Below are 23212 nucleotides of genomic sequence, written 5' to 3'. Positions count from 1 at the left end.
TTTTGAGGAGAAACGAAAACACTGGTGTTTTGATTGAAGCGTCGACGAACACAGCTCCTGGCCAGCAAAGTGTCATCAGCGACCATCCCATGAGAGATTCAGTCAGACTCTTCATTTAACCTCAGGGATCTTCTTTTGCCTCAAAGACAACAATTTGAAATCACAGCCCAAGTGTTAAGAGACAGCTCCAGAAATGACTTGGGCACTCTTTTAATGAAGGCCAGCTTTGATTTCCCAGAGTCAAGATTTCTCTCCCTAAAAGGCAATGTTCTCGCCTTCCTGTTTCCATGGCGCTAAGCAATTTAGCTGACCAACACATACGGACAAATGCTATCGATAAGATGTGATTATAGAGCCTGTCTTGCAATCACAGCAGGAGGTGGCGGGGACATAGTCAGCTTCGAGACATGCCCTTTTGCAAACTTGTCTCGCATTTCTTCTCTGCAATTCCGTGGCCTTTGCCTCAGCACTGGAAATCCTCCCTCCACACATCTTTGCAGCACACAGATGAAGGAGACGGTTTCGGAGGAGATCTTGGCTTCCTTCCTTCAAGAGAGAAACAGGACATCCTTTGACCCGACGGCTAACAGTGGTTCGGCAACATGGTTGACGCTTCTGGCATTGGCCCAGCTCAAGAGATATTGCTGATCTCAAAAATGTACAAAACCGGGTTAAATATATGTTGGAAATGTAAATAAAAAGAAGGTACTTTTTCTCATATGTGGTGGGAATGTAGAGAAGTTAAACATTTTTGGGAAATGATATATAATGAATTGAAAAAAATGTTTAAAATGACATTTGTAAAAAAAACCAGAAGCATTTTTGTTAGGGATTGTAGGACAAGACCTGCCAAGAAAAATAAATAACTTACAGTGGTACCTCGGGTTACAGATGCTTCAGGTTACAGACGCTTCAGGTTACAGACTCTGCTAACCCAGAAATAGTACCTCGGGTTAAGAACTTTGCTTCAGAATGAGAACAGAAATTGTGCGGCGGCAGCGGGAGGCCCCATTAGCTAAAGTGGTGCTTCAGGTTAAGAACACTTTCAGGTTAAGAACAGACCTCCAGAACGAATTAAGTTCTTAACCCGAGGTACCACTGTATTTATGTATGCTACAACAGCGGCAAGAGTCTTGATAGCACAAGGATGGAAGAACGAGGAAACCCCAACAAAAGAACAGTGGTAAGAAAAACTGATAAGCTATGCAGAACTGGCTAAATTGACATATAAACTGTGTGACAAGGACAATCGTGACTTCAAGGAAGAATGGGAACTTTTTACAAACTATCTAAAAAGACAACAAAATGACTTGGACTTCTTGGCAGGTTTTGAATTAACATCCACAAATTTATTAGTTGAACAAATGACATATAAGGCAAGGACATGCACAATTTTATAACATGCAGAGAAAAATATGTGCAAAGAAATCAGAGAGGGGAGCTGAGGGAAGTCCGTGATGAGGGGGGAGAGGGAGGGATGGGGGAAGGGGAAAAAATATTGCAATTGATTATTTGGATTGGTAATTTGGTATGTTGAAAGTGTTTAATAAAAATTACTTAAAAATGAGAGAGAGAGAGAGAAGAAGAAGAAGAAGAAGAAGAAGAAGAAGAAGAAGAAGAAGAAGAAGAAGATTTTGGTTTTGATATCCCGCTTTATCATTACCCGAAGGAGTCTCAAAGCGGCTAACATTCTCCTTTCCCTTCCTCCCCCACAACAAACACTCTGTGAGGTGAGTGGGGCTGAGAGACTTCAGAGAAGTGCGACTAGCCCAAGGTCACCCAGCAGCTGCAGGTGGAGGAGCGGAGACGCGAACCCGGTTCCCCAGATTACGAGTCCACCACTCTTAACCACTACACCGCACACACACACACACACACACACACAGAGAGAGAGAGAGAGAGAGAGAGAGAGAGAGAGAGAGAGATTGCTAATCTGGAACAGGGCAGAGGCTTTTGAAGCGGTGACATCACATGGATAAGAAAAGAGCCCTGATGGATCAGGTTGAAGACCCATCTATTCCTGCACCATGCTCTCACAGTCACCAGCTAAAACGTAAGATCTCTCCCCACTCATGTTCCTCTTCCCTAGCAATTATTAATTAATTTGTTGTTTGCATTGGTCCCCCTTGGACGGTGGCGGACTCTCCTTCCTTTGAGGTTTCTAAGCAGATGTTGGATGGCCATCTGCCATGGGTGCTTTAGTTCAGATTCCTGCAATTGCAGGGGGTTGGACTAGATGGCCTTTGGAGGTCCCTGACCACTCTGCAATTCTATGATTATATGACACTGAGATGCTGCAAGAAAATAAAATGGAAGCCCCTAAGTATGATCAGTGCGTTGCCCCTTATTTTAGTTGGTGGTCATTCCTTGTTGTGGCTTCTCATATTTGCTCCTGATATTTTAATGGCTCTGTTATTTGATTTTCCTCTGCTTCACTGTACTATATGATTTGTTCTGTAACTTTGTGCCTTGCCCCCTCGTGCTAATATCCTTTCGTCAGCAGCTCAGCAGTCTGCCACTCTTTCATTGTTGGTTTTATTGGCTCATTATTATTGTACTAATGTTATTTTCTTCGCATGGAGAAATATCCGTCTCAATAAAAATAATAATGTTTCCTTAAAAAGGAGAGGGGGGCTGAGCAGAGGAGTGACACATCCGTCACTGGATCTTTTGCATTATCTCTCCCCAACTGGGTTTCTGTTCTGGCTCACCCCAGCTGAGGAAGGAACGTGTCTGATCGTTGAAGGCAGTGAAGGTCCTGTATGAGTGCCTGGAGGCGGTTGGAGGATGGATGGCAGCTAACAGATTGAGGTTGAATCCTGACAAGACAGAAGTACTGTTTTTGGGGGACAGGAGGCGGGCAGATGTGGAGGACTCCCTGGTCCTGAATGGGGCAACTGTGCCCCTGAAGGACCAGGTGCGCAGCCTGGGAGTCATTTTGGACTCACAGCTGTCCATGGAGGCACAGGTCAATTCTGTGTCCAGGGCAGCTGTCTACCAGCTCCAACTGATATGCAGGATGAGACCCTATCTGCCTGCAGACTGCCTCGCCAGAGTGGTGCATGCTCTGGTTATCTCCCGCTTGGACTACTGTAATGCGCTCTATGTGGGGCTACCTTTGAAGGTGACCCGGAAACTACAACTAATCCAGAACATGACAGCTAGACTTGTGACTGGGAGCAGCCGCCGAGACCATATAACACTTTGAAAGACCTACATTGGCTCCCAGTACGTTTCTGAGCACAGTTCAAAGTGTTGGTGCTGATCTTTAAATCCCTAAATGGCCTTGGCCCAGTAGACCTGAAGGAGCGTCTCCACCCCCATCGTTCTGCCTGGACACTGAGGTCCAGCACCGAGGGCCTTCTGGCGGTTCCTGTTACGAAAAAGGAGCAATGCTGCTGAGTGCTCCAGATGGCTGGAAAGCCAAACAGGATGTTGATGTTATGGGACTGTACCGTGAGAACAAGGGACAGTCTATTATGTGCACTGAGCACCGGATGTTAGCTCAGAGTGTCACATGACCCTGTACTGGAAGTACATGGGTGGAGTTATTCTCTCTCTGCAGCTGGGTATCAGAGGGTACAGACATGTTTTCTCTGTACTGGTGAAAGACAGGAATAAAGACATGTAGATATATTTCTGTCTGTCTCTTTCCCCTCCCTGGGAGAGGAGGGGGAGGAATGGTGTGTTCTTCTTTCACGTTGGGAAGAATCGCCGATTGGAGACCTCCCTTGATCCTGCCGGGAGTCACAGACAGGAGGTCACAAGGATTCAAGCCGGGCACCTGGAGGGTGGCCAAATTCCTCTGATATATGGCTTGATATCAACATATGGTAGCAGACGCTGCTGGTTATCTGATCCATGGGAATCAGCATGAGAGGTGAGAGGTTGATGGATCGTGTGCCATCCTCTGCACCAAGGAAAGAAGATAACGTCTGCATTGCAGCCAGAAGCTGAACAGACGGAAGGACACCAAGAGGGGGTGTTTTCAAAGCAACGGAGCCCCAAAAAGGTATGCTGAATATCGGGCTAAAAGTGTGAATGCAGATTGATTTATTCTCTGGTTCACGAGAGAGCTGCGTTTGGAAAAACAGCTCTGAGAGCCTAGCCTTGCATACCAGGCATATTTGCGGTGAGATAACGAAGAGGTATGCACAGTTGCTAAGCAACGACAGTCAGGAAAGTGGAAAACTACTGACACCTGGGGCTGGCTCAGTCAGAGCCGGGAAAGCGAAAGTTGTTTTGACTTTGAGACAGCTTGGAGATTGCCTGCCTGAGAGAGAGGCAGAAAAACAGCTCAAAAGAGCTTTTGGGATTTTTACTAGCTCGAGTGGAAGAGCTGAGACTTGGATTCAAAATGGATGCCAAGGACAGGGGGAGGGAAGAACGGAGTTCTAATTCCCCCACTGATGTTGCTACTGGAGAGGATGCTGTAGCTTTGAGCGTCGTCCGATGCTACAATTGTGGACAGGCTGGGCATCGTCAGCGGAGCTGCAAGAAGCCACGCCAGCCGAAAGGAGCGAAGGGCCGCTCAGCAAAGCCTGAGGCAGCAGGCAAAGGTCATACCAAGTCTTCGGTGAAACCTGCAAAGGCCCTGATGGCGAAAGGAACCACGCCAGATGTTGGACACTCTTTTGTAATCGATACGGGCTGTAATTTTCATATGTCCCCGCACAGAGGACTCTTTTCGACGTTTAAGAAGCAAAGCTTCGCTGTGGAACAAGCCAACGGTCAGAAGCTGGAAGCGACCGGGGTTGGAACTGTGTATCTTAAGAGTCTGAATCTGACTATACACAATGTTTACTTGGTTCCTGAATTGAAGTTCAATCTGCTGAGTGTTTCGCAGATTGCAAAGAAAGGACTGAAACTGTCCTATGATGATAAGAGCTGCGAGATCTTCAAAGATGGAGAGTTATATCTTTCTGCCAGACAGAAAGGTGGACTGTATTTGTTGGACTTTGACCAAAGTGATTACATGGAATGTAATTCTGAGTCTAACTTGATTTCTCTTGCAGGTGTGACCAAAACAAGCGCCAAGAAGGCGGCCAGGGTCGACAGAGCGTTTCAGCGGGTGTATGCTGATGTGATTGGTCCTCTAGAACCATCTAGAGGCAATGCAAGATTTTATCTTGTGTGTGTGGATCATTTCTCTAACTTTGTCTGGGTTTATGTGTTAAAGAGGCCACAGGAAGCCTTGGAAAGGTTTCAGGAGTTTTGTGACAAAGTTAAAGATATGCATGATGCTAACATTGATTGTCTTTTGACAGATAAGAAGCAGATTTTTCTTTTACAGGATTTCCAGAGGTTCCTGCAGAAGAAGGGGATCAGACACAAGATTGCTGTTTCAGCGGAAGCGTGGAACAGGGGTGTCTGTGTAAAAGTGAACAAAGAATTGCAAAAGGGGATGAATGCGCAATTGCTTAGTTCACATCTGCCACATGAGTTTTGGGCGGAGTCACTCATGTCGTTTTGTCATGCGTGGGTGAGAAAGGTGTCGAAAGAGTTGGGAAGTTCTCCTTTTGAGAAACTGTTCCAGAGAAAACCTTCTGTTGCCCATTTCAGGGTTTTTGGGTCTCATGTGAGGACAGAAGCTCCAGGTGGAGTAAAGAATGCCAGAGGCATTTTTGTGAGATATGAAAAGGGTCTCTACAGAGTAATTTTGTCTGAATCTGGTCAGGTGATTCTCACAAAATTTCTAGAGAGTGCTCCTGAAAAGGAGAGAGTGAAAGTGCACACATTTCCCACAGAGGACGATTCAGATGATGATGATGATTTCACAGAGTACAGTGGTTCTGAGAGTGACAGTGATAGCTCAGAGAGCTCAGTTGTCACAGTCATTGAGAGGAAATCTCACACAATGGATAGGCCTTCACAGGTGAAGGATGAACCACTGTTTACCATTGGAACTGGTTCTCCTAAGAGTCCTGAGACTGAACCAGTGAGCAGAGAGGATCAGCACCTCATACGCAGGTCTGAGAGAGTCACAAAGGGTGAACCACCCAAAAGGTACTCAGAAGAGTATGCTAATTTAGCTGTTGCATGTGTTGCTGTTGTACACAACCGAGGACAGGTTGGAGCTGTGTCTAAGTCAGAGACAAAGACACAACAGAGAGTTGCTAGCCAAGGTAATGCAGATGCACTCATTCCTTGGAAGCCAGACAACCAGAGAGGTACACTGGGGAAACCAGTGGCGGGTAGTTCCAAGGGTGGAACTGAAACAACAGGGGAGTGTTATGTGTATAACAACTGTTTGTTTTCTTCTCTGGATCACGCTTTGCTTGCCGCAACATGCATTGATTCTTTTGGGGGAGGTTGTTACGAAAAAGGAGCAATGCTGCTGAGTGCTCCAGATGGCTGGAAAGCCAAACAGGATGTTGATGTTATGGGACTGTACCGTGAGAACAAGGGACAGTCTATTATGTGCACTGAGCACCGGATGTTAGCTCAGAGTGTCACATGACCCTGTACTGGAAGTACATGGGTGGAGTTATTCTCTCTCTGCAGCTGGGTATCAGAGGGTACAGACATGTTTTCTCTGTACTGGTGAAAGACAGGAATAAAGACATGTAGATATATTTCTGTCTGTCTCTTTCCCCTCCCTGGGAGAGGAGGGGGAGGAATGGTGTGTTCTTCTTTCACGTTGGGAAGAATCGCCGATTGGAGACCTCCCTTGATCCTGCCGGGAGTCACAGACAGGAGGTCACAAGGATTCAAGCCGGGCACCTGGAGGGTGGCCAAATTCCTCTGATATATGGCTTGATATCAACAGTTCCCTCACTGCAAGAAGCCAAGTTACAGGGAACCAGGCAGAGGGCCTTCTCGGTAGTGGCGCCCTCCCTTTGGAACGCCCTCCCATCAGATGTCAAAGAGAACAACAACTACCAGACTTATAGAAGACATCTGAAGGCAGCCCTGTTTAGGGAAGCTTTTAATGTTTGATGTATTACAGTATTTTAATATTTTTTGGGAAGCCGCCCAGAGTGGCTAGGGAAACCCAGCCAGATGGGCGGGGTATAAATAATAAATTATTATTATTATTATTATTATTATTATTATTATTATTATGTCTTTATTGTCAAAATAAGGACTTGCAGCAGCTCCCACAATTTTCTGGATGCACACACACACACACACACACACACACACACGGCTCTAGCCACTAAGCAAATGTCCCCCACAGATCTGCACCTTGTGCAGCAGTTGCAGCAACAGTGAGACCCCTCCCCTCAGCCAGCTTATATACACTCCCCTGATAGGCTGCACACTCTCTACCTGAGACTTCTCCTGTACGGACATCATTGCTGCTCTTCCCACTTCAAGGCCCCCCTGGTTCTAGGAGACGGTGGGGTAGGGGAAGAGAGGGCATCTACTGACCCATCTGTTGCCTGAACAACCTTTTCTTCTTCCACCACATCCTGTGCACCTTCTTCCATCTCTCCCTCCCTCCCACCCCCCCCCCGCCCTGGCTCCTGCCTTGCAGGTTGCGAAACCCTCCCATCCGTCCTTGGTTCTCTCACCCATCCTTGGTTCCCTTACCCATAGGCGCTAGGGGTGTGGGGCACCCATGCGCCGGGCTCTCAGGGACTGAGAGTCCGAGGCCCAAGAGTTGAGTCCGGGGAAGAGCCCGCCTGTCTGTCGGAGTTCAGGGGCGACCGAGCCAGTGAGACGCTGAGGTGGCCTGCTGGCTCTGCCCTCCTGCACGCCTGGGACTGGGCAACGGGGGGGGGGGCACCGGGCGGATCTTTGCACCCCAGTGCCGCATATGCTTAAAACAGCCCTGAGTAATACTCTGGTTTCACCTCAGATCATATAAATCTTTCACCTTTTACTAAAGACAGCCCTGAGTAAGCCAAGTGGAGTTCAAGGGAAAGTAAGTGAGGTGGAGATTGCAATTGTAGGCTCTTCAAAAGTCAAGGAAGCTATAGGGTCTTTAAAAATCTATGCTCATTTAGATTATTTTGCTAAATGTATTCAGGCTGAGCTGAATTTCTGAGCAAAGTTTGCTGCTAGGGGCATTCTGTTACATTTCGTAGACACATATTTTTGAAAAATAAGAACAGTGGAACCGATATGAAAATGGTTTATTTATTTATTGACTCTGAAGTCAGAAACAATTAGATACTTTGGGCTGCTGTGTTTTACGGTGGATGAGCGCCAAAGTGGAATAAGCCCAACAACCTCACGCCCCTGCTGTCAGAATCCTGAGGTGTATAATTATAAAAGAGCAACTCAAAAGCCCTCTCTCTCCCCTGTCCCCTGTTGCCTTGCATTTGTCATTATTTCTGAAATGCAAGTATTGGAGAAAGATGGTCCTTCGGGGAAAGAGAAACAAGTGTTTTGTTTTAAAGAAAGCGCTTTTTGTTTTTTGTTTTTGCAGAGAAATATAAAATCTGCTTCTGTTCAAGGTCTCTAGCATCTAGTCACGGGTTGTGTGCAGAGACAAAGTGAGATTTCAAGAGACAAATCTCCAGGATTTCCTGAGATGACCCTCATAATTATGCCGTGGAAGTGACAAAGACTGACACTAAGGAGCATCTCAACATTTTATCTCAAGAGCCGTTGTGGGAGGGTTTCATCTGCACTCGCTGGGATTGCACACACACCCTCCCATCTGAAGGCACGGGAATATTTAGTCAGGCTGAATTATTCACGCATTAAAGATCAAGATTAAAGATCAACCTAGACAGCATGTTAAAAAGCAGAGACATCACCTTGCCAACAAAGTATAGTTAGAGCTATGGTTTTCCCAGTAGTGATGTATGGAAGTGAGAGCTGGACCACAAAGAAAGCTGATCGCCGAAGAATTGATGCTTTTGAATTCTGGTGCTGGAGGAGACTCTGGAGAGTCCCATGGACTGCAAGAAGATCCAACCGATCCATTCTTAGGGAAATCAGCCCTGAGTGCTCACTGGAAGGAGAGATCGTGAAGTTGAGGCTCCAATACTTTGGCCACCTCATGAGAAGAGAAGACTCCCTGGAAAAGACCCTGATGTTGGGAAGGATGGAGAGCACAAGGAGAGAGGGACGACAGAGGATGAGATGGTTGGACAGTGTTGTCGAAGCTACCAGCATGAGTTTGACCAAACTGTGGGAGGCAGTGTAAGACAGGAGTCCCTGGCGTGCTCTGGTCCAGGGGGTCACGAAGAGGTGGACATGACTAAACGACTAAACAACAACAAAAGATCAAGTAGCCTGCATATCAGGGCTGATAGTTGCACCGCATCTGAGAAGACAGGGACCCTGGGGGAGGAAGTTGAGAGCTGTCACAAGCAAGGATGAGTTTCAGTTGGTAAGGATTGAAGATGTGGACAAGGTACTCGGATCAGTCAGGGCAACCACTTACACTCTAGTCCCATGCCCCTCTTGGCTGATAAAATCCAGCAGGGAAGGAACAGCTGGCTGGGCCAGGGAGGTGATCAATGCCTCTTTGCAAGAAGCGGTGGTCCCCACCTGTTTGAAGGAAGCAGTGGTAGAACCACTCCTTAAGAAACCTTCCCTGGATTCGGAAAACCTCACTACTGACCAGTTGCTAATCTCCCTTTCCTAAGCAGGAGTCATCTAGTCCCTGTAATGCAGGAATCTTAGCTAAAGCATCCATGACAGTTGGTCATGCAACCTCCACTTCAAAACTTCCAAGGAAGGAGAGTCCACCGCCTTCCGAGAGAGTCCATTCCACTCTCAAACAGCTGTTATCATCAGAAAGTCCTTCCTGGTGTTTAGCTGGAATCTCCTCTCTTGTAACTTGAAGCCATTGGTTTGACTTCTACCCTCCAGAGCAGAAGAAAACCAGCTTGCTCCATCTTCCATGTGACATCCCTTGAGATATTTGAAGATCAAAGTTATTCCAGCAACTCTGAATATCTCACAGGAGATGTTCTGGCGATCAAAGTTCTCAGTCATGCAGGGAGCATCCGTGAGTTAAACAAAATCCCTGCTCCAGATGACCAGCTCCAGCACAGGGAGCCAGAGTGAGGCCAGACCATCAAGGATGCAGCAGAACAGGGATGGGGAGCCTGTAGCCCTCCTGATGTTCTAGACTTTGGATAAACTGGCCAGAGTTGAAAGGGAGCATTTAAAAAAGAGAGGTGAAGGCCTCTCCTCCTCCCAGAGGGGAGGGGTTGTGAGCGGGAGCAGCTTCCCATTGGGGCAGGGAGGCGTGCTTGGCTCCCTGCTCCTGATTGCTTCTGCTGCTGTGGCCAAGCCTTTCAGCTGACCAATAGGGCCGGCTGGTGGGCGGGGCTAGCTGCATTTAAACAGCCGTTGCAGCGCTCAGCTCCCAGTCTGTTCCTGCTTTCTTCACATCTCCCGCCCTCCCTCCCTCTTAGGTCAGCTGCTTTTGCGTATTGACCTTGCTATGGACTTCGGTTGGTTGCCTTGGTTGCCCAAGGGGCCTGGTAGGACTTTTTTATCCATTTGGCAAACTGGCACCAGCCTCTTGATTTTTTCACCTGTTGTTGTTGTTTTTTAGTCGTTTAGTCGTGTCCGACTCTTCGTGACCCCCTGGACCAGAGCACACCAGGCACTCCCGTCTTCCACTGCCTCCCGCAGTTTGGTCAAACTCATGCTGGTAGCTTCGAGAACACTGTCCCACCATCTCGTCCTGTGTTGTCCCCTTCTCCTTGTGCCCTCCATCTTTCCCAACATCAGGGTCTTTTCCAGGGAGTCTTCTCTTCTCCTGAGGTGGCCAAAGTCTTGGAGCCTCAGCTTCAAGATCTGTCCTTCCAGTGAGCACTCAGGGCTGATTTCCTTAAGAAATTTTTTTCGCCTACCTCGTAGCAATTTGTCACAACTTTCTGGTCTTGGCGGTTAGACATTGGAATATGTGTGCTGTGTTGGAGGATTGGGTATGCGCCATCATCTACCCCTCCTCTTTTGGGTATTCCGTTAAAGAAATCCAGCGGTCGTGGATCCTGCCCGATGCCCTGCTGGTGGCTGGGGCCATGGCATGACCCCCGGTAACGTCATGGGGGGAGCTTCCAGTTGTATTTGCATCAACAAGCTCCTCCCATTGGTTGTTAACCTTGACATGACTCCCAGCTGTGCGGGGTGGAGTCTTGTATTGCTGTTTCATCCAGTGCCTGAGCCAATACTACTCACATGCTGTAACCAATAGAAGTTGTGGCCTAATTTTGCCCATTAACCTAAAATAATGTGTCTTTGTGTCTTATTATACTCCTAAGCGGGTGGCGGGTCCTTGACTCACAAACACAGAACTTTCCAAGTTCTTTGGCTGCCATTTTTAATGTAGAGGGCTGTTGCTATGGGGTGGGGGTGGGAGTGGGGAACTTGATAGAGGGCTGCCCTTTTTGATGGCAGTGCCATCTTCTTTCTAACGTTCATCCCCACCCAAACAGTCATCCTTGTATCCATTTGGCCCCTATCAAGAAAGCCTTATCGGCCCATACCAGCGGTAGCCATGCAAAGATCTGCATTTGAATGAACACGCCTTTCAGCTGACATATAAATACGCAAACAAAACAAAAGCCCTCCCCCTCACTGGCAAATGGGGAGTCACGGGAACCCCCTTTAGCCGGAGAGTCTTGTGTCTTAATGCCAATAAACGCCCCGACCCAATTAATTCAACTTGTGCTCAATAGACCATTAAACCTTTGTTATTGCTGGCAATTCCCCGCGCACTTTGATTTCCACAAGGTAATTAATCCCATTAAAATGTAAAGCATCTTGGCGGGTTGGAGGGGCGGAGAGGAGCCTTCGAAATGAAAGCCGGCGTTGAATCACGCCATGCCTGATAGCTCCGATTCCCCCTGCTATTTCCTCGATGTTCGTTAGCGCCCATTCATCAGCTGTTTTCAAACACGGTCTTCACGGTGCGGCGTTCAGCTGGCGTCAAAGAGGCACGCCATTCTGAATGGAAGCCCAGAGAGTTGCCCTGGCTTGGAAAGTGCTGTAGCTGAGTGACCCCCCAATGGGAGAAAATGGGCAATCAGAGGCACTTTCAGATGGGCTCATAACACAGGCCTGCTAAGCAAAACCATTTTCACCGGGGGCACATGACTTCCAAAATGACAATCTGGGCGAAGCAGACTTATCATCCAGGTGACCACTCCAAGAAACTGGATATACCCCAATTGTGTCTATTTAACATTAGTAAATTGCAACGTACATTGTACAATATGTTAGGCTTGGTAATACATCCATTTCTCTTTCTTCAATATAATTTTTATTAAATTTTCTGTTTTACAATTTAAAGCACTCATTTTTACATCCTTGAAATATCAATGACTTCCCTTCTTCTCTTTCCATGGTTCATTTTACGTATCATAAATCCCTGCATATTTTACAGAAACTATACCATTCAGTATTCCATTATTACATCCATCAAAACTTATTTACATGATTGAATTTATCTTTATGCTGCTAGAGTTTTCAGCTGTACAGTTATTTCCTATATATTCAATAAACATTTTCCAATCTTCTCTAAACGTACCTTCTTCTTGTTCTCTTATTCTGTATGTTAGGTCCGCAAGCTGAGCGTATTCTGTCAACTTGAGTTGCCATTCTTCTTTGGTTGGGACCTTGCTCATTTTCCATTTTGGGGCTTGGATATAGTAACTTGTAGAGTCTGCTGTAAATAATAAACACCTGTAAGTAATCAAGTTACTAGTAGCAGTCTCTTGTTCCTGCTTTGTCCATCCTGCCTGCAACTGATTGCTTTCTGGAACTCTGCATATGCTCTGCTAAGGTCCTGCAACAGGTCAAAGTTGCGAAACACCAATAGCCCATGGGTTCCAGTGCTGTGAAAGGGATGCAAACACTCGTGAGGGCATCTGGGCCCTATGGGGGTAAGTTCCATACTTCAACTAAGTGCTGCATGGAAAAGAAATTTATTTTATCTGTCCTGAATCTTGCAACATTGAGCTTCTTTGGATGTTCGCAAATGGAGTAGGGGTGAGAATCAGTCATGTAGAAAGTTCAGTATTCTCTTCTCTAGTAGTCTTCACTATTTCACACATAAGATGAGGTTTTTGTTGGTGCTTCTGGGTGGGAGACGGCCTTCTCCTGGCACCGGTCTGGAATGCAGAGCACAGAATTCACCTCTCTGGGCATTCAAGCAAGCAGCAGAGCTTAGCAGAAGCTGAGACTGAGGAGATGCATCTGAGGAAATAAATCTGGGTTTAGTGATTTATTTACAGGATCAAATTGAAGGACAGAGCAACCATGGTGTGTCTCTTCTCCTCTGAGAAAGCACAGCAACAGAACAGAACAAAGAACAAAGAACAAAGAAAACAGAAGTGGCACACAGTTCCTTCCGTCCCCATGCTTCCAAAGAATGGAATGTCAACACACAGAGCGTGTGATCTAGTAGTCACACATTCTGCAGCATGAGAGAGAATGAAACTCCTGGCAGTTATAACCCACAGTGAAAATCCAACGGGTGGACCTTTCTCTGTTTTTTAAACATTAGACTGTTGACGTCCCACCAAAATGATCAATGGAATTCTGGAAGCGATGATGGTCTCCAGAGCAAATTTCACGCAACTCACTCCAGTTTTGTGCTTCCCAGACACTGCTCGCTAACTTGTTATTTATTTATTTAGCAAAAGTCAATTCATCGTCACATCCCAGTCGTTCCATTTGGTTTAATTTAACTGTGGGGAAGAGAAAGAAACATTGATCTCTTCCCTGCTTTCTTTGTTTGCAACCAAATCTATCCCACCCCCCATGTCTTTAAATAAGGTGGCCGTCAGTGAATCGCAACCAAGACGGTATAATTGCTTTCCATATTTATTCCTCCTTGCTGAACCTCAATCAAATTTTGTTCCATTTCTGAGCTTAAAAAGACGGTTGTTTCTTTCCTCCCCCCCCCCTGCTCCTAATTACAAGTGGGATGAAAACCGTCGTCATTTTGGCAAACCCAGCTGCGTCCTTTGTTTCTGTCTGACACCATCGTCGATATTTAAGACTTTGCAATCAGATATGATGCAGCCAGTGTTTTGTTTTCAACAATGTGGAAGAAAATAAAGATCAGGCAGTGAGCTTATGCAAAGGTGAAATTTGTGCGGCTTGCAAACAGGCATAATGGCCACAATTTGGCAAAAAAGTTAGAGGTACTTTAGCCAGTTGGAAACGCTAGGCATCAGTTCCCAGCCCTTAATCCAGCCTTTGCCAATGTGGTGCCCTTCAGAAGTTTTGGGAAACAGTTTCCACCAGCCCTAGTTAGCACAGGCTGTATGGTTATGGGGCGGATTCGAGTTGCAGCCCAAACATCTAGGTTGGTAAAAGCTGATTCACTTTTCCTTTTGTGTGGACAGGTGGAGTCCCCCCAACCCCAGGTGACCCCTGGGTGGAATAATCATAGAATCATAGAATCATAGAATCATAGAGTTGGAAGAGACCACAAGGGCCATCGAGTCCAACCCCCTGCCAAGCAGGAAACACCATCAGAGCACTCCTGACATATGGTTGTCAAGCCTCTGCTTAAAGACCTCCAAAGAAGGAGACTCCACCACACTCCTTGGCAGCAAATTCCACTGTCAAACAGCTCTTACTGTCAGGAAGTTCTTCCTAATGTTTAGGTGGAATCTTCTTTCTTGTAGTTTGGATCCATTGCTCCGTGTCCGCTTCTCTGGAGCAGCAGAAAACAACCTTTCTCCCTCCTCTATGTGACATCCTTTTATATATTTGAACATGGCTATCATATCACCCCTTAACCTCCTCTTCTCCAGGCTAAACATGCCCAGCTCCCTTAGCCGTTCCTCATAAGGCTCATAAGTTCCTCATAATGACTCAAGACACTATGCTATGGGATTAAAATAGGCCACAACTTCATTAAAGCTTCAGATGTAGAGAGACCTTGGCTTAGGCATTGGGCGTTTATCCCTCCCAGTCCCCGGCTCGTTATCCAGAATGAGTGGGGATTGGGCTGGCTCTGGAGAACATCTGTTCAAGCAGAGAGCCCAACCCCCCCATTTCGCCATCGTCACAGGGGAGAGCAATGACAACCTATAGGCATACAACCAATGCCTCCCCTCAAACAACCCCTTTAACCGGGAACCCTGGGATCGCCACCGCGGGGTGTGTGTGTGTCACCGCTTCACGCCCCCCCCCCCCAATTAGGGAAGATAGACTAAAGGATTTGGCCCAAGGCCTGAAACCGCCCAAGTTGTGATGTTTTGCTATGGGGAAGGCAAAACCTGCCAATGCAGGAAAATTCCTTTCCGGCCCTTCAACAGCGACCTTGACGTAGCAGCGCCCGCGTACCTGTGAAAAGGTTAACCTGCAAAAGAAAGCTTAACTGAGGGAGGGCAGGGTGGGAGAAGCTCTGGAGCCGACTGAGGATTCTCAGGTAAGTTCCGCCCTCTTTTGTGTGGGCAGGGCAGTTTCTCCCATTACTTGGCCAAATCTCCTGGCAAAGCCTCCCCAACCGAGATAGGATAACTGGGAGAGGTAGGCGGAGACCTCCAGGTGTCTGGCAGGGGCAGGCTGTACTGCTGGGTGCTGCATAGGTCCGGGGGGCTATGCGCAACCACGCAAAAGGTGCCCCCCATTTGATGTTGGGAGCGGTCATTTTCAGAAGAGGAGCCTGTGATGGAGTAGTTGCATTATATGCAGAAGGCGTCAGGTTCAACCCAAGAGCTTGCAGTTGAAAAGGGGTATCCGTCAAGTTGCGTTCCTGCAAAAGGTCTCAGACATCTACTGCCGGTTAAAGCAGGCAGTACAGTGGTACCTCGGGTTAAGAACTTAATTCGTTCTGGAGGTCCGTTCTTAATCTGAAACTGTTCTTAACCTGAAGCACCACTTTAGCTAATGGGGCCTCCTGCTGCCGCTGTGCTGCCGCTGCACGATTTCTGTTCTCATCCTGAAGCAAAGTTCTTAACCTGAGGTACTATTTCTGGGTTAGTGGAGTCTGTAACCTGAAGTGTATGTAACCTGAAGTGTCTGTACCCCAAGGTACCACTGTACTGGAATAGATGGGCCAGAGGTTTGACTCATCATAAACTAGCTTTTGTATTTTTATAGATTTTTTGGGGGGGCTCCCCCCCAAACCCTAGAAATTAATAAATGGTGGGATTTTGATTATTTGGGAAGTGAAAGGAGAAATACAAGCTGCAGAGGCATCTCTGGACTACCCTAATCCAAAATGAGCCGGCCAAGCTAGGGCCATTAAGAAACGATACAGGGCCCTTGAGAGCCATTGGCAATGCAAGAGAACTGTCCTTTCCCCCTGGCTCTGAGGTGTGAACAAAGACTGGAGGTTTGGAAGGTTACCAGGGTAACTGGGTGTGATGGAAAAGAGAGTTTTTAGCAGAGTGTTCTGGGAAGAAGAAGGGAGAAGAGAGACTGGGATCCATCTTGGGCAGGATGGCTGAAGGCTGGGAAAGACGCCTTGGACTTTGGGGTCTACACTGCTGTGGGGGGCAAGCCCCTCTTGAAAGGACCAAGCTGTAAGATCTGGACTCCCTCCATGCAGACTGAAGTTGTAAATAGGTGAACAAACCACATTTCTTAAAGCTACGACAGTCTCCAAAGAAACACAGACCCTGGTTGAGTGCCTAGGACCTTCCTGGGATCTTGCTATTGCTGGGCAGGGAGTGGAGCTCGCACCCAACTTTGGGAGCCATATGTTTCTAGTAGCAGAGCCATAGCTCAGAGTTAAGAGCACCTGTTTGGTCCCAGGTTCCACCCCACCAACTCGAGTTTGAAGGATCTCACCTCAGGTAGAAATACTCTACCTGAACTGGAGGCAGCAATGCTTCTGAATACTGTCTGCTGGAAACTAAAGGAAGGGAGAGATCCCTTGTGCTCAGATCCTGCTTGTGAATTTCCTACAGGCAGCTGGTCAGTCATCATGAGCATAGGATGCTGGGCTGGATGGACCATTGGCCTGATCCAGCAGGACTCTTCTTAGGTTCTGAAGGTTTTGTTCAACTGTTCCTGTACATGGGACGCAAGGAAACATAGCTGTCAACTTACAGACTTGAAAATAAGGGACCAGCAGCCAAAATAAGGGATTTTCCAAGCATAGGTATGTTCAGCTTCTGAGCCCCTCCAAGCCAAAGGCAGAAAGCCCAGCCAGCAGCCAAACGAAGCCTCAAGCTGTGGTTCCCACAGCGCTGCAATCCAGCAAAGGGGATGCAGCAAGGAAAACCACCATCACCTCTCCGCTGGGAAGCGCTGAGCAAAGGCGAGTACCCAGGCAACACGGCCGATTTGATCGGCACAAGGCATGCAAGTTCCACCCCCCAGTCGTTCTTAGACTCCTTATTGGGTGAGCAACGCAGCCAAGCAACACAGTTGGAGCCTCCCTCCTCCCTGGCCGACAGGGAGGGAGGGAGAGGAGCTGCTTCCTTTGAAACCCGGGAAATTTAAGGGACATCATCAATAAGGGACAGCAGCGGGACACAGCGCTGGGATAAGGGACTTTCCCACCAAATAAGGGACGGTTGACAGCTATGCAAGGAAAATGCCATATTTTCCTTTGCGTCAGACTCCCCTACTTAAAAAATACACCCTGGTGCTGCCTGCTGGTGATGCCCACTTATTTCCAGAGTGAAAATGATTTCACCCTAGTCAGTATTTGAGTTCCATCCCAAATAGGAAGGTTGAATTTTGCAGCACCTCTAGATGGCACCGAAATCAGGGAGCATCATAATCAATTGGGGAATTACTATGTAGGAACCAGGGTGGGAAATCCAGCAATTCATTAATGCATAGAAATAACTGGTCGGTTTTCATAATACATTGGAATGATAATGCTTTATTCTGGAAAATGTCCACCCTGCCTTGCAGTCCCCAAAGGGAACCCCAGGGAGAATTCCAGATCAAAGACACAGAATAAAAAATAGATACAAACAAATGCAAGACACCAATTATATTATTAAAACAGGAGCATGCGAGTAGCATAAAGCAACTGGGCCAGTTTAAAAATACATAACAACAGCAGGAGGTTAGAACAAATTGAAGACACAGAGGAATAAATAAATCTTTGCCGCAGCCAATATGATAATGTTACGCTAAATTCATTATTTTTCCCAGCATAGTATTCTTTTTAAAATTATTTTCTCAGACTCGAATAAAGTGTCCAGCATTAGAACAATAGAATTGTGGAATCATAGAATTGTAGAGACCCTGTTATGTACTGAGTTGAATAGGATCCAAAAGGCAGCAGTCTGATTGGTCCTAGAAAAATAGGATTCAGAATGCAGCAGTCTGATTGGTCCTAGAACAATAGGATTCAGAATGCAGCAGTCCGATTGGTCCTAGAACAATAGGATTCAGAATGCAGCAGTCTGATTGGTCCACAGGAGCCACCCAGTCCAGCTCCAGGTGGAAGGGAATCTGCAACCTGATTGGTCTACAGGAGAATCCCGGAATTAGCCAATCACGTGGGGCCCATTGTGTAAATAATGTATATAAGGCAGCCATTCTGGGGGAACTCCACTCCTCCTCACCACTATGAGCTGAATAAAGAGCATGAAATCCACTCTCCGGGTATATTTCAGACTCCAAGTGTCGTCTAGTCCAAGTCATTGCCAAAGCAGGAATCACAGCTATAGAATTTCTGACAGGTGGCCCCCCAGCTTCTGTTTAAAAAGCTCCAGTGAAGGAAAGGAAAACTCAGGAACAAAGAGGACAAAAACTTTTTTAAAAGAATGGGGAAAAAATATAACTTATCTAGGAGACCACTGCATGCAGATGGAAAGACTAGCAGGATTTGAAACCCACTTGTAATGTAACAAATACCATGGACAATACAGATTGATATAAAATATAGAATATGGAATCATATGCACTTGTAAATGTTGACAACAGGACCCATGGAGGGGATGGGTGGAAGTCTCAAGAATCAGAGTACTCTCTATAAATGGATATGTATTTGGAATGTTATAAATTCATATTTGTAAAATCAAATAAAAATGATTTCAAAAAAAAGAGAGAAGAGTTTGCCACCTTGTATCCACACCTCACACAGACTCCTTATGCAACCCATGTTTTTATTTTTAAAGTTTAGTGGGGCTATCAGTTCACGCTGCAAATATTTTTCATCCTAAAGAGGAAGAGAACAACAACCCGCAGATGTTGAAAAACCCTCAAGTATATTTAGTTTTGGGAAATGGCAGAGATTATGCTTCCTGCACACAGGGCCTTTTAAAAAAAGACATAAAGGCGATGATTGTCTTATATAAGATAGCGGGATTGAGGAATGTTCTCCTGACTGCAAGGAGAAAGGCGTCTTTATTTGCCGGGCTCATTTGCATTTACCGTAGCTTGCACGAAACGCTACCCATTTTCTCCCTTTCATGCGAGCGCCTTGCCTTTTGTTCCCAGCCTGAAAGCACAGAGATTTGCCATCTGCGGGACACATGGACTTCCGCTCCTTTGCTGGTGACATCGCCTGCTGACTTGGCCCCCCCAAAAGTCTTCCCAAAGCCTGAGATCGTTTCAGAGCAGAATACTCTGAGAAGCATCATTGGGTGGGATTTAAGCGAGTCATTGCAAGAGCAGAACCCCAGGAGACCTGCCTGGAATGCCCTCCAATTCAGTTCTGGGGCAGGTAGGGAGTTAGTCACCCCATCTGTGCAGTGACTTACCGTATTTTTTGCTCCGTAAGATGCACTTTTTTCTGCCTAAAAAGTAAGGGGAAATGTCTGTGCATCTTATGGAGTGAATGCGTCGGCCCTGGAGCCAAATTGCCCAGGGGCAAAAAGCAGATCATGCTTTTTTTATAAAAAAAAAAGAAAGAGGGAAGGGGGTGTTGAAACAAAGCCGCTGATTGTTTGCCGATCGGGGAGAGAGATAAGGGACGCTAGAGATAAAGGAGGCTGCCTGGGAGGGGGAAGGTAAAGACAGCAAACTTGCAAAGGGGGAAACAGGAAGACTAAAACAATAAGGAGAGAAATTAGAAGAAAACGGGGTGCAAAAAATTGCTCCAGCTAAGGAAAAGACACTAAGGCAAACAAGAGGGAAGGGGGTGTTGAAGGGAAGCAGCTGATCGGTGGGATTGGAAGAGAGATAAGGGACGCTAGCTGAGGCTGCCTGGGAGGGGGGAGGTAAAAGCCCATGGATCCTCAGGATTTTTGCATTGGGTCACCCCAGATTTACCCCAAATTCACCATCAGATCACATAGCATGTCCATGGCTACAGCCTGCACCAAAAAAATCATGCATCCACTGTTTCCTGGGGTTGCAATGGCACAAAACCATGGTTACAAAGCACGGATCCACATGGATCCTCAGGATTTTTGCATTGGGTCACCCCAAATTCACCATCAGATCACATGTCTGTGGCCACAGCATGAACCACAAAAATCATACATCCACTGTTTCGTTCAGAATATTTTTTTTCTTGTTTTCCTCCTCTAAAAACTAGGTGCATCTTATGATCAGGTGCGTCTTATGGAGCAAAAAATACGGTAGGTGGAGACAACTATAAGAACATAGGAGGTGGTCAAGGAGCTTGCCTACTGGTCAATGAGATTGCCTGCCACTGCCTATTGCTGGCTGGGATGCAGAGAAGACAGGAGGCAAAGGAAGAAAGTTACTGTACTTTTCTGTGTAAAAGACAAGGGTTTTTTGTTATAAAATAAAGTTTAAAATGGGGGGTCGTCTTATACACAGATAGTGCACAGGGGGGACGGGGGGTTGTTTGCTGCAGTGAGGAGGAGATTTTCAGCGGCGATTAGGCAGGTGATTTTTGGTTGCGGCAATGTCTGCTGTGGATTGGCTGTTGCTGCGGCAATCGGGTGAGTGATTGGCGGCTGCTTGCGGCAAGCTGGTAGACGATTGGTGGCTTTTGCAATATGTGCAAGTGGCGGTGTTGGTCAGGCGGGTGAGTGATGCTTGGCCCAAAAAAACTCATTGACTCATTCCCCCCAAAAAACTCATTGACTCTGGGCAATTTCCCCCCATTTTCCTAATTTGGATTCCCATCTTATACACGGGGGCGTGTTATACACAGAAAAATATGGTACTCTTCTATGTTTTACACACACACCGCCCCCCCCCCGATACATCAGCACCATTTGCAAACTATTGTGCTTTTTCCAGGGACAGATATTTTCTGATTCACCTCAGGCAGCAAAATGTTTTGGGCTGGCCCTGGTTTTCAAACATCACTGTCTTGTCTTCCTTTGCCTGGTTATCGTCTTCCAAAGCAGCTATTCTATTCCGAACTTAGAAATGGAAAGCGTAATGCTGATGGTCAACAAAAGAGGCTTAATGACTGTCCCAAGGCAATTTTTTTAAAATGTAGTATAAACACCAACAATTGGGAAACACCAACCTGAGAGTGCTCCAATTGGAGAACAGCCTTTACCAAAGGTGTCATGGGCTTTGAAGACACTCAAACTCAGGACGCAAAGGAGAAATGTGCTAGGAGGAAGGCACACTTAGCAAACCCTCACTGTGATCAACTCCCGCCCGGAAACCTATGTCCCCACTGTGGAAGGACGTGTAGATCCAGAATTAGCCTCCACAGTCATTTACGAACTCACTGTTAAGACTGTGTTCATGGAAGATAATCTTACTTGGCTACGAGTGATCACTAAAGAAGAAGACCTCATTTCCTTGGAATCTGCTTTTTAAACAGTACCACTGTACAGATATTGCCTGTAGTAGAGCAGCCCTGGAGTCAGTAGATTTTCAGTAAACTTTGTGGGGAAGAACAATGGACTTGCTTTAACCCTCTTGCAAACACCCTTATCTGCTCTGAGAACTTCTTGGAACACCCATTGACCTAGCAGAGCCACCAAGGTGAGATCATATGAAGATCTTGCTGGACCTGACCAATGACCCATCTAGTCCTGCCTCCTGTTCTCATGGGCTGCTCTGCCACTTTTGCCTGGGCAAGAGGGGACACTGAGGTCCAGAACCGAGAGCCTTCTGGCGGTTCCCTCACTACAAGAAGCCAAGTTACAGGGAACCAGGCAGAGGGCCTTTTCGGTAGTGGCACCCACCCTGTGGAACACCATCCCACCAGATGTCAAAGAGAAAAACAACTACCAGACTTTTAGAAGACATCTGAAGGCAGCCTTGCTTTGTTGTTGTTTAGTCGTTTCGTCATGTCCGCCTCTTCATGACCCCATGGGCCAGAGCACGCCAGGCACTCCTGTCTTCCACTGCCTTCCGCAGTTTGGACAAACTCATGCTGGGAGCTTCGAGAACACTGTCCCACCATCTCGCCCTCTGTCATCCCCTTCTCCTTGTGCCCTCCATCTTTCCCAACATCAGGGTCTTTTCCAGGGAGTCTTCTCTTCTCATGAGGTGGCCAAAGTCTTGGAGCCTCAGCTTCAGGATCTGTCCCTCCAGTAAGCACTCAGGGCTGATTTCCTTCAGAATGGAGAGGTTTGATCTTCTTGCAGTCCATGGGACTCTCAAGAGTCTCCTCCAGCACCATAATTCAAAAGCATCAATTCTTCGGCGATCAGCCTTCTTTATGGTCAGCCCTGTTTAGGGAAGCTTTTAATGTGTGACGCATTACTGTATTTTAATACTTTGTTGGAAGCCACCCAGAGTGGCTGGGGAAGCCCAGCCAGATGGGCGGGGTATAAATAATAATTATTATTAATAATAATCCTGGCAGAAGCTGGCACCTGCATGGGGGCGCCTGGTTGAGCCCCTGGAATTTTGCGCCGGAGCCATGGCCTCCCTGGTCCCCACACCACGCCACTATCTCTGTGATTTCTAATCGTCTTTCCCTCCTGCCATGCCCTTCTAAGTGCCTGAAGTCTTTAACATTTCTGCATGTGAAAAAACTCTCAAAGAATTTCCTTGGCTTTCATTTGAATCCAGTCCAGGGTACAAGTACTTTTCAAACATTAGCATAATGTTATCGGCCTTGTGCATCATGGACCTCTCTCTCTCTCTCTCTCTCTCTCTCTCTTTCTTCTGGAAGTCTTTGAGGCTGCAGATTCCTAATTTATCAGATCTCGGATCAGAGCGGTTGTCGGCCCAGGCAGCTGGGCTGAAGCTGTGAGAATGTAATTCTCCTCTTGTCATCACCATCGCGGGGGAAGAGAAGAGGTTGACCTGAGCTGCGAAACACCTTCCTCTCTCCTGGGGCCCTGATGCTGATAAACTGAATGGTTTTCATGACGCTCCAAACACTCTGAGTTTAATGGCTCAGAAATTAAAGCGACTCCGGATGAGAAGCACGGTAGGGTCTCAGGGACTGTTGAACAAAGATAAAAAATTGGCTTTGTAATTTCCGCCCCTGATAAGTCTCTGAGCGTCTTGGCGGTGGAGGGGTTGG

Source organism: Podarcis filfolensis (genome assembly GCF_964270895.1).
Source record: "Podarcis filfolensis genome assembly, chromosome: 5".
NCBI classification, from domain to species: domain Eukaryota; kingdom Metazoa; phylum Chordata; class Lepidosauria; order Squamata; family Lacertidae; genus Podarcis; species Podarcis filfolensis.
The sequence above is the reverse complement of the archived record's forward strand: the minus strand, read 5'-3'. Positions refer to the sequence as shown.